This window comes from Myotis daubentonii, chromosome 9, assembly GCF_963259705.1.
Source record: "Myotis daubentonii chromosome 9, mMyoDau2.1, whole genome shotgun sequence".
In the NCBI taxonomy this organism is placed as follows: domain Eukaryota; kingdom Metazoa; phylum Chordata; class Mammalia; order Chiroptera; family Vespertilionidae; genus Myotis; species Myotis daubentonii.
Window position 1 is genome coordinate 35,290,416 of NC_081848.1, and position 15,325 is coordinate 35,305,740.

A 15,325-nucleotide genomic window follows, 5' to 3' on the forward strand; every position below is an offset into this window, starting at 1 on the left:
TTCAGTTTCCATTCATGGATTATGCTTTAGGAATTGTATCTACAAGGTTATTATCAAAATTACATAAGTTGTCTCTAGTTTTCTACTAGAACACATTTAAGTTTATGGTCCATTTTGAGAAAATATTAACAAAAAGATATAAGGCAGAAGCCTGGGCTTCCTCATTTATTTTTATATATGGATATCTAATTGATGTTGAAAAGATTGTCCTTTATTGAATCATCTTTGCTACTTTGTCAAAGATAAGTTGACTATATTTGTGTGTGTCTATTTTGGACCCTTTTTTTGTTTCATTGATCTATGTATCATTTCTTTCACAAATAGTGAACTTTTCTGATTTCTGTAAATCAATCTTGAAATTGGGTAATATGAATGTTGTTGGTTGAAATTAGGCTCTTCCATGGGATTGTGAGGAAAGCATTTTAGGAACCTACGCACAGGAGACTGCGGTGTGGCAAGTTTTATTTGTGATGCAAAATCAAAAGAGTTCCCAATGTCCCATCTCTGTCCATCCCACCATGGAAAAAGTCTTCATCAAGGGCCCAAAACAGGCCATTTCCAGAGTTTCTGCTTCCTATTAAAGCTCAGTCCTTCAGAGTTCTTGAGGTCCACTGTGGGCCCAGGTAGCTACTGGACCTGCATGGTTTTGTGCTCCAGGGTGAGAGAGAACATGCCAAAACATGGGGTCAGTGGGGGTCACTAAGTGAGATTGAGAGCTTCTTTTTCACTTGTGATTTATAACTAGAAGTTTTTTTTCAAAATAACCAATCAACTTCTCAGGCTCCTATGGTCTTCTGATCAATGATCCCTTTCCCAGGTTAGACTGACAGACCTCTATGTCCATCACCTCCCCTTGCACCATTTTGATTTCTATTGCACTTGTGTTTACCTCCCCCTCCATTGTTCTATCTCTTTCCCCAGTGATTTGTGGTGAACAGACTGGTGGTTCCCTGGGTGGGGTTGGGGCAGGAGGGCTGCAAACAGTAACTTTCTAGTGAAACAACAGGCTCAGTGTCCCAGCCCATTAGGGTCAATAATGTCTGATTCCTTTTGCATCCTTCTTATTAATATTTAGCTAACTATGGTAACATGAGTACTTCAACTTTATTCCTTTCAGTACTATGCTTAAATACTCCAATCAAAAGACATAGGGTAGCTGAATGGATAAGAAAACATGACCCGTATAATTGCTGTCTACAAGAGACCCACCTCACAACAAAAGATTCACACAGAATAAAAGTGATGGGATGGAAATGGTTTTTCCAGAAAAATGGAAATGACAAAAGGTGGGCTGGAAATACTTATATCTGACAAAATAGACTTCAAAGTGAAGGCCATAACAAGAGACAATGAAGGCCACTACATAATACTAAAGGGATCGATCCAACAAGAGGACACAATCCTGGTAAACATACTAGTATATATACCCAATACAGGAGCATCCAACTTCTGGAGGATTTTAAGAGAGAGATGGACAGCAATACAATCATAGTAGGTTGACTGTATTTCAAGGTATTGCTTCATGTTATCTAAGTTATCAAATATATGACATAAAATTGTGTTATTCCTTTATTAACACTTTGACATCCATTACTCAGTAGGGATGACTCTGACTCCTCTTTCATTTCTATTATTTCTATTATGTGTCTTTTTTCCCCTTGGTTAGACAGCATAGAATTTTTGTCAATTTTTGCGGTCTTTTCTAAGAACCAGTATTTGGTTTGTTGAGTGCTCTGTTTTTCTCTTTTAAGTATTATTTACTTCCATTCTAATTGTCATTACTCTTTTTTCTCCTAGCTTCAAGTTTAAAGTGTTATTATTTCTCTAATTTCCTAACAAGAAGGATTCAGGGATCAATTTTAGAAGTTTCTTCTTTTAAATTATCAATTTTATAGCATAAATTTCCCTCTAATCATTGCTTTTGCTGCAAACCAATAATTTTGATAATTGTTCTGTAAGATAAGATTCTTTAATGGTGGAGACAGCATGTTTGACCAATACCTTCCTCAAAGTTTGTTTTTCAAGCCTGTGTGTGCTTATTAAAATAATGGTTCAATATCAGTATAAAGTAGATGGAAAGAATTGGTGACAGGACAAAGCTGAGGTACTCAGAGGACAGATATTGCAGCTCTCGGGTAACATATTACGGTCTTTTTACTTTACTATAATTACAATGGTGAGTTATTTGAAGAATTTTAAATGAGATAAAAATTTGAAAAAAATTGCTTTGACTTCTGTGTGAATTGATTAAAATAGAACAATACTGCGTACAATGTAATCAAATAGAAAAATCACGCAAAAATTCAAGCAAATCAAAACAGCTAGTTTTAACCCCTTTTCCTTTATGGATTATGCCAGCATCAGTTGAGTGGTATATTAAATAACCCATGTTTATTTCCTAGGACAATGACTTGATCAAAAGATTTAAATATATTACTGTAAAGGGAACATACAATAGATGCCTGATTAGTTTCTTTTGCTTTGTGCTTATATTTGATAAAGAAATACGTTGTATAATCCTTCTATGATTACTTATCAATATTTAATTACATGGGAATAGATTATTCCCTAAAATTTAAAAAGTAGGAAGTAAAATTATCCTAAGTTTTTAGAAATGTGTCTGTATGTCTACGTGAAGAAATGGAGACTTTCCCAGTTTTTGTTACATCTCGGGTTTACAATTATAATCTCAAGACCTTGGCTGGCAACTGTGGAATAGCCTAACAGTATAGTTAAGGTATGGATGATGTCACCCTGTAGGTGTAGGCAGGAATATTTTTTTAAAAATTCTTTATTGTTTAAAGTATTACATATAGTATTACATATGACTCCTTTTTCTCCCATTGACCTCTCCCCAGCCACCCCCACCCCCATCACATGCCCTCACCCCCCTAGTGTCTGTGTCCATCGGTTATGCTTATATGCATGCATATAAGTCCTTTGGTTGATCTCTTGCCACCCTCCCTCCCCTGCTTTCCCTCTGAAGTTTGACCGTCTGTTCAATGCTTCTATGTCTCCGGATCTATTTTTGTTTATCAGTTTATAGTGTTCATTATATACCACAAATGAGTGAGATCATGTGCTATTTATTTTAATCCAACTGGCTTATTTCACTTAGCATAATGCTCTCTGGTTCCATCCATGCTGTTGCGGATGGTAAGAGGTTCTTTTTCTTGTTTGTTTGTTTGTTTTTTACAGCAGCACAGTATTCCATTGTGTAGATGTACCACTGTTTTTTAATCCACTCATTTGCTGATGGGCACTTAGGCTGTTTCCAAATCTTAGCTATGGTAAATTGTGCCTCTATGAACATAGGGATGCATATATCCTTTCTAATTGGTTTTTTCTATTTTCTTGGGATATATTCCTAGAAGTGGGATTACTGGGTCAAATGGGAGTTCCATTTTTAATTTTTTGAGAAAACTCCATACTGTTCTCCATAGTGGCTGCAGCAGTCTGCATTCCCACCAGCAGTGCATTAGAGTTCCTTTTTCTCCGCATCCTCACCAGCACTTGTCGTTTGTTGATTTGTTGATGATAGCCATTCTGACAAGTGTGAGGTGGTACCTCACTGTTGTTTTGATTTGCATCTCTCGGATGATTAGTGACTTTGAGCATGTTTTCATATGTCTCTGGGCCTTCTGTATATCCACTTTCAAAAAGTGTCTATTTAAGTTTTTTGCCCATTTTTTGATTCAATTGTTTATCTTCCTTTTGTTAAGTATGAGTTCCCTATAAATTTTGGAGATTAGGCCCTTATCAGATATAACATTGGCAAATATGTTCTCCCATGCAGTGGGCTTTCTTATTGTTTTGTTGATGGTTTCTTTTGCTGTGAAGAAGCTTTTTATTTTGATGTAGTCCCATTTGTTTATTTTCTCCTTAGTTTCCATTGCCCTAGGAGCTGTATGGGTAAAGATATTACTATGACATATGTCTGCTATGTCATATTTTGCTGCCTATGGATTCTTCTAAGATTTTTATGGTTTCCTGTCTTACATTTAAGCCCTTTATCCATTTTGAGTTTATTTTTGTGTATGATATGAGTTGGTGGGCTAGTTTCATTTGTTTGCATGTATCTGTCCAATTTTCCTAACACTATTTATTGAAGAGACTATCTTGACTCCATTGTATGCACTTGCCTCCTTTTTCAAATATTAATTGAGCATAATGGTTTGGGTTCTCTGTTCTGTTCTATTGGTTTGTATGTCTGGTCTTGTGCCAGTACCAGGCAGTTTTGAGAACAGTGGCTTTGTAATATGGCTTGATATCTGGTATTGTGATCCCTCTAACTTTGTTCTTCTTTCTCAGAATTGATGTGGCTATTTGGGATCTTTTTTTATTCCAGATAAATTTTTGGAGAGTTTGTTCTAGGTTTGTGAAATATGCTGTTGGTATTTTAATGGGGATTGCATTAAATCTATAGATTGCTTGGAATTCAATAAATTAAGTTGGTTCAGCCACTATGTTTTCCATAGTGGCTGTACCAATCTGCATACATGGGTGTGCAAAAGTAAGTTTACATTTACAATACAAATAAATAATTGGTAAATAATAATACAAGAATATAAAGTCTGTGTTTCGTGTACTCATAACTATAAACCTACTTTTGCCCACCCATATATCTTTTATAATAGACTTTTTTTTTGGTAAAAAAATATTTCAGCCAAGTTTTATTAAGTAGAAATCTTCAAAGTTAGCTTATTACTTATTTGTGTATTGACATCATCCCACTATTGTTTACTGATGAAAAGCATAATGTTTAAGAATTGGCACAAAACTCAAAATGGATAAAGGACTTAAATGTACGACAGGATACCATAAAAATTCTAGAAGAATCCAAAGGCAAGAAAATTTCAGATATATGCCGAAGCAATTTCTTCACTGATACAGCTCCTAGGGCACTTGAAACTAAAGAAAAAATGAACAAATGGGACTACATCAAAATAAAAAGCTTCTGCACAGCAAAAGAAACCATCAACAAAACAACGAGAAAACCCACTGTGTGGGAAAACATATTTGCCAATGACATATCTGATAAGGGCCTAATCTCCAAAATTTATAGGGAACTCATACAACTTAACCAAAGGAAGATAAACAATCCAATCAAAAAATGGGCAAAGGACCTAAATAGACACCTTTCAAAAGAGGACATTCAGAAAGCCAAGAGACATATGAAAACATGCTCAAAGTCACTAATCATCCGAGAGATGCAAATCAAAACAGCAATGAGGTACCATCTCACACCTGTCAGACTGGCTATCATCAACAAATCAACAAACGACAAGTGCTGGAGAGGTTGTGGAGAAAAAGGAACACTTGTGCACTGCTGGTGGGAATGCAGACTGGTGCAGCCACTATGGAAGACAGTATGGAGTTTCCTTAAAAAACTGAAAATGGAACTCCCATTTGACCCTGTGATCCCACTTCTAGGAATATATCCCAAGAAACCAGAAACACCAATCAGAAAGGATATATGCACCCCTATGTTCATAGCAGCACAATTCACCATAGCTAAGATCTGGAAACAGCCTAAGTGCCCATCAGTAGATGAATGGATTAGAAAACTGTGGTACATCTACACGATGGAATACTATGCTGCTGTAAAAAGGAAGGAACTCTTACCATTTGCAACTTCATGGATGGAACTGGAGAGCATTATGCTAAGTGAAATAAGCCAGTCAATAAAGGAAAAATACCACATGATCTCACTCATTCATGGACAATAGAGACCATTATAAACTTTTGAACAATAATAGATACAGAGGCAGAGCTGCCTCAAACAGATTGTCAAACTGCAGCGGGAAGGCCGGGGAGGGTTGGGGGGCAGAAGGTAGTGGGGTAAGAGATCAACTAAAGGACTTGTATGCATGCATATAAGCATAACCAATGGACATAAGACACTGGGTGATAGGGGAGGCTAGGGGACTGTCTAGGGCGGGGGGATAAAATGGATACATATGTAATACCATTTGTAATACTTTAAGCAATAAAAAAAAAAGAAAAAAAAAAGAATTGGCACAAAATAATAAATAAAACTTGAATATTGTATATATTGGGTTCATTTCTTATCTCTCACTTTACTGACTGTGTGAACTATCTGAACTTTTGCTTGTAACTCATTTCAATAAAAGAAATAACTCCTTCAAAGAGTCTTTAAAACTTAATTTAAAGAGTGTTTTTTTAAAACAGCTGGGACAATTTGTACTCATAATCAGCAATAAATTAGCTTTCATTCTCTTTATGTATATGTTCCTTATCTTTTATGGAGATAATGTAGTACTTCATCTAGATGAGAAAAAAAATTTTAATAAAATTTCAATCCTGATTTTCACTTCACTTTTCTTAAGCATTCTGTCAACATGATTTCTACAAGTATCAATTTTTTTTCAAGTACAAACAACCTCAGCATTTCAGGGGTTTATATCAATAAAGACTTGTTTAGCCCTCATGATATATTATGTAACTGATCAGTGGTGACGCTGTTGCAGGATCCACCTTACTCAGGATTATAGCTCTGCTCTATGTGTCTTCTCACTAGGGATTTGGGCTAATGCAGAAACCCTTATAAGGGGCATGCTTGTTTTTGTGCTGTTAGGAGTACTAATTACATATGATATATAGTTAAGGAAAATATGTCATGTAACTCTCCAGGAAATTCTATCTTTAGATCATTATGATTGGTCAGAACCTTTACTTTTGAACTAAGATAATTTACCTTCATTAAATTGCAGTTTAAAGTTATCCCTTTGGATTTTAAAGTCACTACCAGAATGAGCAATATAAACGCCCTATTTCAAGAGCAACAACCATATTATAGCAGATATTCCCTCAGTGAGATTCTCTCCATAAAGTCATAGATAAGAAATCTTTTGGATTTCAGTCTTGACTAATGGAGATAGTTACCCTCTGATTAGTTTACTATTTTGCTTTGTCTCTGAGGAAGCTCAGAAACAAATGTAAAGGTCAGTCACTGAAATTATGTTGATCCTTATGGTTAGCACATGTGGACATTCACTTCTATTGGACCATGATTTTCTACTTCTGTGTATGTTTTATATACACCCCCATTCATAGATATTTGTTATTACTAACTGTAACTCCTCTGTGATAACAAAATAAATGTGTGTGTGTGTGTGAGTGTGTGTGTGTGTTTGAAGTTTGGCAGCATAAAGTTACTGTGCCTCTGATGATTAGTTATTTGTGAAAGGTTGTCACACATTTAATTTTACATTTTTGTTTTGTTTTTCCCTATGGATATGGCCAAAATAATAATAATAATAATAAATTAAGGACAAAAGATCCCTGCTTCTACTTCTTATTTAAACTAGGTTAGTCTTCTCAATGTGATTGGTGTCATTAGGTAATTTGGGGTGAAAGGCTATGAGTGCAATCCCTTCAGGGAAAACTATTAATAGCTGTTAAAATAGAAGCTATTAAAAACTATAAATCATATTCACTACCATGTCAATGGCTCTACCTTTCATTTGAAGCCTGAAGTAATTTAGGTTTGGAAAGAAAAAAAAGAAAAAGGAGATCAGTGGTCTTAAAGAGTCTGTGTGGGGAAAATGAATACTAAAAACATGAATTTTAGAGGCAGACCAACCTGGTTTGGCAGCCATGCTCCACAAAGTGTAAGCCATGTGAATTTACACTGATTTTATAACCTCTGCAAATTTCATTTTTTTAAATCTTTCTGTAACTTTCGTACTGGTATATGACGTACAGATATTACACTGCATAAGTACTAAGTAAAGATATAAATTTTTGTATATTTTTGCCACCAATTAGCCACAACATAGGACACGATTTTCATACATATACAAAAGTCAGCAATCCCTTCTTAGTCAATAAACTCTCATTGCTCTGACTTCTTTGACCATAACTTTGTTTTGTTTGAATACACACACACACACACACACACACACACACACACACACAGATAACACGTATACCTTTATGTCTGGCTTTTTTTGTTTAACATTTTATTTGTGAAATTCATCCATTTTATTAATTTGGGGGCTATAAATCTGCTTTGAACAGATTTAATAATGGACTTAAAACCGCATTTCCCTTAAATATACTGTTAAATATTAGAAATATAGAAGCATAGGTAGGTATATGTTAAGAATGAATGGGTACTGTGAAACAGCATTAAAAAACAGTGTTATCAGTGTGCACTCAATGAATGATAGTGTCATTTGCTTCATATTGTAGTCCACACTTGATAGTGTGAGTCTTTTTAATTATAGCCATTCTAAAAGTGGTATATTTGAATCTTTTTGTTTTAATTTGCACTTCCTAGAAAATTAATTACGTTGTACACATTTTTCATATGGTATTCCCTACAGAGCCTCTTTTAGGGAATATTTCCTTCACATGTTTCTTACATTTTATTAAATTGTTGCCTTTTTTGATAATTTTAATAATTCTTTGTATATTATCAATTTTATTCCTTTGCCAAATATCTGCTAGTCTTTTGCTTTTGGTGTACTAACTGATGCCATATGATAAACAGATATTCTTAGTTTTAATTAAAATCATTTTATAAATCTTTTTTATATTTAGTAAATGTTGTGTCCTGTTTTAGAAATTTGTGTAAAGTTCAGAAAATATTATTTATATTTTCTTTTCAAAGTTTTAGCATTTTACCTTTCACATTTTGATCTGTGTTTTAAATCAATGTAATTTATGTATATGTATGAGGTAGAGGTCATGGGTCACTGTCAGAAATATATCCAACTTTCCTGATACATTTATTAGAAAAACTATACATTCTCCCAATATGTTGCAGTGGAATCTTTAGCATAAATCAAGGGAATATTTAATTATGGGTGTTTATATATTCTCTACTTCATTTAATTGGTTCATTTGTCTATTCTTTCCTTGTTATTCCACTGCCTTAATTACTGTAGATTCATAGTGCATTTTAAAATTTGGTGTTGTAAGTTTGTCAGATTTATCCATTTTAAACATAGAATCTAGACCATTCCAAGTTTTTGCATTATCATATAAACTTTAAAGTCTGCTTGTTGAGTTCCAAAATGCAAGCTAAGAATTTTATTGGAAATGCATTGATTTTACAAATAAATTTGGAGAAAATAGACACCTTCACAACAAATATACATATTCACTTCTTTGTTTTTTATTAATCTAAGCAAGCTAATGTAAAAATATATTTCAATTTTATTTTCTGTTGTTAGTATATAGAAATGAAGTCTATTTTGTACATTTATTATACATAAAATGATAATGCAAAGATACTTTATTTTCTACTAATATTTTATTTGTATAGTTTTTCTATTTTCCAGCTTATAAAATATAATTTAAAAAATTGTATAATATTTAAAATGTGTATTTTGATGATTTAATATTCATACAAATTGTAAAATAATTATTCCAATCTAGTTAATTAGCACATCCATCACCTCAATAACTTTTTTTTTTTTTTGGTGAGAACATTTAAGTTCTACTCTTACCAAAGTTTCAATCCAATCTAATAATAGACAAACATGGTAATTGACCATACCTCTGCTACACTTCCCATTGGCTAATCAGCAGGATATGCAAATTAACTGCCAACAAAGATGGCGGCTGGCAGCCACACAGCTGAAGTGAACATGAGGCTAGCTTGCTCCAGTAATGGAGGAAGCAAAGGTTCCCTGCCTGCCGCGGTTGGCTCTGAACTCCTGAAGCATCAATGTTTCAATTATAGAAGCTAAACAAACCCCAGATACCTGCTTTCAGCCAGCCGCGGCCTCAGAGCAGGAGCCGGGCCTCAGAGTTAGAGCCGGCTCTCAGCTCCAGTGACAGCTATAGAAGGTAAATAAATCCCAGAATAATAAAAAGAAAAAAAGGAGAGGTTCAGAGCTTTAGTCACCCGCTAGCCTGAATACGGCCCTCAGCCCCTCATCCAAACTGTCCAGGCACCCAAGTGGGGACCCCCACCCTGAAGGGGGTGTGACCAGCTGCATACAGCCATCAGCCCCTCATCCAGGATGGCCAGGCACCCAAGCGGGACCCCCACCCTGATCCAGGAAACCCTTCAGGGCAAACCAGCTGGCCCTCACCCGTGCACCAGGCTTTTATCCTATATAGTAAAAGGGTAATATGCAAACTGACCCTAACAGCAGGAAGACTCGGAATGACTGGTCACTCTGACACACACTGACCACGAGGGGGCAGACGCTCAATGCAAGAGCTGCCCTCTGGTGGTCAGTGCGTTCTCACAGGGGAGAGCTCGCTCAGCCACAAGCCAGGCTAATGGCTACCACTACAGCGGTGGTGGTGGGAGCCTCTCCTGCCTCCTCAGTAGCGCTAAGGATGTCTGACTGCAGTTTAGATTTGCTCCCCGCTGGCAAGTGAACATCCCCTGGTGGCTGCCGGGCTGCCAGAGGGATGTCTGATTGCCATCTTAGGCCCAATCCCTTGGGGAGCAGGCCTAAGCCAGCAAGTGGTCATCCTCCGAGAGGTCCCAGACTGTGAGAGGGCACAGGCCGGGCTGAGGGACCTCCCTCCCGCCGAGTGCACAAATTTTTGTGCACTGGGCCTCTAGTTATACAATAAAATGTTATTGACAATAGTCACCATGCTATATATTAGATACTCAAACTTTTTTCATCTTATAGCTGAAGTGCGTGCCCTTTAAACCAAGCTCTCCCTATTTACTTCATCCCCAGCCCCTGGTCACCACTTCCTATATTCTGTTTCTATAAGTTAGAACTTTTTTAAAAAAAATTTTTTAGAATTCCACATATAAGTAGTACCATGCAGTATTTATCTTTCTCTTTCTGGCTTATTTCACTTAGCATGATGCCCTCAAGGTCCATCCGTGTTTATGTTTAACAAACAGCAGGATTTCCTTCTTTCTTATGCCTGAATATGTCATTACTTGTATGCATCTGTGTATACGAATCTTCTGTGTCCATTCACCCATCGATGGACATTTATGTTGTTTCCATATCTCAGCTATTGTGAATAATGCTGCTATGAATATGACTGTACATCTCTTTGATATATACCTCAAAGTAAAATTAGTGGATCAGATGTCAATTCTATTTCTAATATTTTGAGGAAACTCCATACTGTTTTCCATAGTGGCTGCATCAATTTACATTTTTATCAACAGTTCACAAGGGTCCCCTTTTTATTATATCCTCACTAATGCTTATTATCCCTTGTCTCCTTGATGCTAGCCATCCTAACAGGTATTAGGTGATATCTTATTGTGGTTTTGATTTGCATTGCCCTGATGATCAGTGATGTTGAACACCTTTTCATATACCTGTGATGCATCTTTTTTGAAAAAAAGTCTATTAAGTTCCTCTTTCTTTCCCTCTCCTTTTATTCTTTGATCACAATGTCTTTTTTATCTGCTTTCAAGATTCTCTGTCTTTTATTTTCTCTCTTTTTTTTTCTTCTTTAGCAATTTGACTATGGTAAACTTAGATGTGGTTTATTTTTAGTATTTGTAACTTTCTTAACATCTTTAATTTGGTGGATAATATTTTTCTTCAGTTTCAGAAATTTTTAGCCATTCATTGATTTCAAACATTGTGTGTATTTAACTTCTCTTATGGATATGAAATTTCATTTATGCTTGATTTTGGGCTGTATGACACATTTCTCACATTCTTTTTTGTTATCTCATTTTTTTTTGTATTGTGTTTCAGTTTGGACAATTTCTAAAAATAATCTTTGAATTTTCTAAGGCAGCATTATAAAATTCTATCCAATGGATTAAGTGCAGATATTGTACTTTTCCATTTCTAGATGATTCATTAGAATACATCATATGTTTAAGTTTTCTTTTGAAATTCTCCTCTTTTTATACATTTTTGTCCATAGCATTATTTTTAAAACTTTCATGCCATACTTTTTAAAAAATGTTTTAATGATATTTGCATCATCTGATACATCGGTGATATGCTTCTTCCTTTGTTCTTTATTTTTCTCTTTTGAATTGGTCGCATTATCTTGCCTTTGTGCATGGAGCTTATTTTTATAAGTACCGAGCGCTAACCGATTGCGCCACTGGAGCTCCAATGGAACTTATTTTTAAAAATTATTATATGCCTGAGATTTTGTATGACAGGAGTGTTGAAGTTGTTGTGATGATTTTCTTTTATCAGGGAGAATTGCATTTTGCTTTTTCAATAAATTAGAGTGAGCAGTAGATTACCATAGGGGATCTTGTTGCATCAGAGCTAGGTTGCAATTTCATAAAAAGTAATTATAGCCCTAACCGGTTTGGCTCAGTGGATAGAGCGTTGGCCTGCGGACTTAAAGGCCCCAGGTTTGATTCTGGTCAAGGGCATGTACCTTGGTTGCAGGCACACCCCCATTGGGGGGGTGTGCAGGAGGCAGCTGATTGATGTTTCTCTCTCATCGATGTTTCTAACTCTCTATCCCTCTCCCTTCCACTCTGTGAAAAATCAATAATATATATATATATTTTAAAAGTAATTATAGCTTTGGTTCCTTATATGTGAAACTCTCAATCTTTTGTTTTAAAGCATAGCATTATTTCTCAGGCCTGTGAGACTGAGCCAGGTTCAGCTCTGTTCTTTCAATGTTTTGGCATTTCAATCATTACCCTCATCCCATTGAGACTCAAAATGCATCAAATGTCTTTAAGAGGAAAACTGGTCTTCTGTTTGAGAGAGGTTCTCTTACTCTCATTGAGATTCATCTCTTAAACACTATGAGGCTTCAGGAGGTTTCATTCTCTTCATTTCCTAATTGAAGCTGCAGATCTCAGCATATTTCACATATATATACTGAGTGGCCAGATTATTATGACCACCTGACGTTTGTAGGTAAAAGAGCTATAATTTCATGCTGAAGTTGCGAGAGGGCCAGCAGGTTGTTTATCATGACAGTAGAAGTGACTTTTTTCTGAAGATATGGGTAAACAATGTGATTTAACAGCCTTTGAACATGGGATATATATATATATATATATATATATATATATATATAATACTGTTATGTTATATTATATTATATTATATTATATTATATTATATTATATTATATTATATTATATTATATTAGGGGCCTGGTGCACGAAATTCGTGCACTGGGTGTGTGTGTGGGGGGGGAGTGTCCTTCAGCCCAGCCTGCCCCCTCTCACATACTGGGAGCCCTCAGGCGTTGACCCCCATCACCCTCCAATCACAGGATCGGCCCCTTGCCCAGGCCTGACCCTCATTTCCACCCATCACTGGTTCTGCCCCCAGCCCAGGCCCTCCGATTGCTGGCTCTGCCCCCAGCCCAGGCCTGATGCCTCGGCCGGAGGCGTAGACCCCCATCACCCTCCTATCGCCTGATCGGCCCCTTGCCCAGGCCTGACGCCTCTGCCAGAGGTGTCAGGCTTGGACAGGGGACCCCCATCTCCCCCTGATCACTGGCTCTGGCCCCCGCTCAGGCCTGAGGCCTCTGGCCCAGGAATCATGCCTGGGCAGGGGACCCCCATCTCCCTCTGATCGCTTGCTCCACCCCCCACCCAAGCCTGACGCCTCTGACCCAGGCTTCAGGCTTGGGCAAGGGGACCATCATATCCCCCCAATCCCCGGCTCCGCCCCCCACCCAGGCCTGATGCCTCAGCCAGAGGAGTAGACCCTCATCACCCTTCCGATCACCAATCACCGGATCGGCCCCTTGACCAGGCCTGAGGCCTCTGGCAGAGGTGTCAGGCCTGGGCAGGGGACCCCCAGCTCCCCGTGGTTGCAGGCTCCGCCCCTGCCCAGGCCTAACACCTCTGGCCTAGGCATCGGGCCCGGGCAGCGGGGACCCACAGCTGCAGCGGCCCCGCGATCATGGGCTTCGCTTTAGGCCCAGGCAAGGGACCCCTAGCTCCCGGGACTGCCAGCTTCGACCGTGCCCAGCTCCCATCGCTGGCTCCACCCCTACTTCCTGCTATCACTGGCCAGGGCGGCAAAGGCGCCTGATTCTCCGATCATGGCTGGGGGGCAGGGCAAAGGCGGCCCCAAAGCCGCCTTTGCCCTGCCCCCCAGCTCTTAGCTCCCCCCTGGGTTTCTGATCACTGTCAGTGGCAGGGGGCTTCTTCCTGCTTTCCCTTTTGCCTCCCTGCATTGTGCCTACATATGCAAATTAGCCACCATCTTGTTGGCAGTTAACTGCCAATCTTAGTTGGCAGTTAATTTGCATATAGCCCTGATTAGCCAATGAAAAGGGTATCGTCGTATGCCAATTACCATTTTTCTCTTTTATTAGATAGGATTATATTATATTATATTAGAGGACTCTCCAGATTCTAATATTTCCTGCAAGCTTTTGTGATTATGTTATTTTCTCTTTTTCCAAAGAGTCCTTTTAGTCCAAGCCAAAATCTTAGCCTTTGTCCAGAATTAACATCTTCTCCCAGGGAAGAATGTTTCCAGCAATATCTCACCTAAGGAAAGGGTAAGGGAAACTATAAACTTTTTAAAATTATGCAAATTAAAGCATATTCAAAATACCAAGTAAACTTGCTCAGTCTAGATAGGTAGTGGATAAGGCAATTAAATAATTAATTAATGAAATAGTAAATATTTTTGGTATCCTCATAAAATAAGATATTAAACTGAAAGAGATGAAGAAATTAATTTTTCAAACATGTAAGCACATGTTTATTGAGCACTTACGGTGAGCTTGGCTCCATATGAGGCAGTATGATATGCAGAAGAGCAATATATTGACCTTGCTTACATTGGGCTCACAATAAAGGACACTAGTCATATCATATTTTTACAAATACAACAATAAAATATTGGAATAGGTTTAAAGATAATACCCTAAAGGGAATGGATAAATACATGAGATGTGGGTATACAGAGTAGATGCCATGAAATTTATGATGTTTGTTGTGGGATTTGATAAACATCAATTTGCCAGAGAAGTAAGGGCATAGTAAATAAGAATTCTTACACTGATGGAAAAATATATCCAAACTTATACAATGTAAAATAGTTTAATAAGTTTAGGTGTTCTAAGCAACTTATTATTATTTTATTTTGAACTATGGTATGCTATGAAGTTGGAGATTTCAGTGGTTACTGGACTCTGATGCCTTATAGCTTTTCCAGTGTTTGGGATATGATTTTAGAAGACCAGAACCAATTGAAAATTTTACATATGAAATAAGGAAAAATAAAAATAGATAGCAATATAATACAAAAATATTATATAATATGGACAGAAAAATTCTATTCCACTCATCCTTAATCAAAAATTAAATATATGGACCCTGTCTCCAAGAAGCTTACATTTCAGTTGTAGAAATAAAACAAATATATTGGAGCAAATTAAGAAATAAAGAGTG